Consider the following 1,903-nt stretch of genomic DNA (forward strand, 5'->3'; position numbering starts at 1 on the left):
AATAAATTTGCATCCATCAAAGTCCAGTGAGCAGAATGTTTTGTTGTGTAGGAAATGGCCTGTGGGATTCTGGGGAGACTGTGTACTAAGTTACCTGTTCATCCTAGAGTTGAAAATGTGAACAGAAAAATGCTGAGCTGAAAGTCATTTGTTGTTACAGATGCCTGGAGTGGCCTTGGGTGTAATCCAACGTCTCATTCTCGAAAGTTGTATTGGAAGGGAGGGAAAACAAAGATCTGGGGGAAAAGAGAGTAAGGTGGGGCAGATCTTACTTCTGCAGGAGGATGCAGAGGAATTCTCTCAGTGTCTAACAAAGTCAGCTTTTCCCGTGCTTAGAGTCACGTCTCATCCCTGAATCTTAGCAGCTTCACCTGTAAGCAGAATGTCCCAGGAGCTTTAAATTCACTTCATCTGCAGGAATCAATAACTCACTTGAGTAAGGATCAAATTTTTTTCTTTTCTTTTTATTTTTTTATTTTTATTTATTTATTTATTTATTTTTTTTGGAGCTGGGGACCGAACCCAGGGCCTTGTGCTTGCTAGGCAAGCGCTCTACCACTGAGCTAAATCCCCAACCCCAGGATCAAATATTTTATTGCAATAACTTAAGAAAACTAGGCTTATCTCTGTATCCGCCAAGGTCCCTTCAGAAAGCGTCACATACAAAGGAACAATTAGAGTAATTCTTTAGAGATGGATGGACAGAGGTAAAGGAATGTGATAACTGCACAATTAGTTAAAGAAACGTCTAGAGGAACTAGGGGGCTGCTCACAAACACAATATAAGAGGCTAGAAGAAATGGGGATGTGACACCATCTCCCTCGTCACCTTTCACCCTCACCTTCTGTCTGTGCTGGACTCATACCAGAACTCCCAATCAAGGGAGCCACAGAATCCTCCTCACCCTAAAGACAGGGAGGCCATGGGGCAACCCAAAAGTCACTCATCTCCCTTTCAACAGTATCTTATAGATTACCACAAGAATTTTTGTGAGAATTCCTCAAACAATATTCAACACATTTCTATTCCAATAGCATGCCTTACATAGGATTTCTTTTTTTTTTTAAAGGAGAAGACTTTGCAGTCCAGGTTCTTTATTTCCTTTGTGTCCATTAGGCCATGAATTAGTACGTAATAGGCTCCAGCAGCTCAGGCTCCTTTCCGTTAGTCCTCACAAAGTGGGCTTCTCTGGGTGGCGCAGGGTGGCGCTTCAGCTGAACCCAGGTGCCCTTCTCTTTGGCTTCCTTTTTCTTCTGATCGTTCTCCTTCACCCGCTTCAGGAAGCTGTCTGTGCTCTTTGAGTGCTTGATGTGCTCAGTCCGCACATTGATCCTCTTGGCCAGAATCTTGTCTTTAACGTGTTTGTTTACAATGATGCCCACGGCATGCTGGGTGACATTGTAGACTCTTCCGGTTTTGCCGTGGTAACACTTATGGGGCATTCCTTTTTTTAACAGTGCCCATTCCCTTGATGTCTACAATATCACCCTTCTTGTACATTCACATGTATGTAGCCAAAGGAACGACTCCATGTTTCCTAAAAGTTCTAGAGAACATATACCGGGTACCTCTCCTCTTTCCTTTTGTATTTGTCATTTTGGCGAGTTACTGGAAGATGGCTGCCCTGGCAGAAAGCATAGGATTTCATTTTGCAATGCTCTGGGGCTTACCAAGGATCGTGACAGCATAGGGTTGAACTGTTCTGCAAACTTCCTTGTTGACTGTGCCCTCCATCTCTCAGAGACCTGGAAACTGTAATAGTTCTCTTTGCTTTTTATTCATCCTAACATATTTTTCATTCCTTAAGTAACCAATAAACTTTTGTGCACAGGGAAATTAAAGGCTATAGTAGTACATCGTGTACAACCTGGTGAACATCATCATGTTTCAAGAGGAGCTAAG

At 42.8% G+C, this 1,903-nt stretch overlaps 1 pseudogene; it reads right to left on the minus strand.

Annotated features, from left to right (window-relative positions):
* Window positions 1–1,125: 1,125 nt before the first annotated feature.
* On the minus strand, window positions 1,126–1,443 carry LOC148000256 (large ribosomal subunit protein eL21 pseudogene; annotated as a pseudogene).
* Between the last annotated feature and the right edge of the window lie 460 nt (window positions 1,444–1,903).

Source organism: Rattus norvegicus, chromosome 17, assembly GCF_021556685.1.
Source record: "Rattus norvegicus strain SHRSP/BbbUtx chromosome 17, alternate assembly SHRSP_T2T, whole genome shotgun sequence".
In the NCBI taxonomy this organism is placed as follows: domain Eukaryota; kingdom Metazoa; phylum Chordata; class Mammalia; order Rodentia; family Muridae; genus Rattus; species Rattus norvegicus.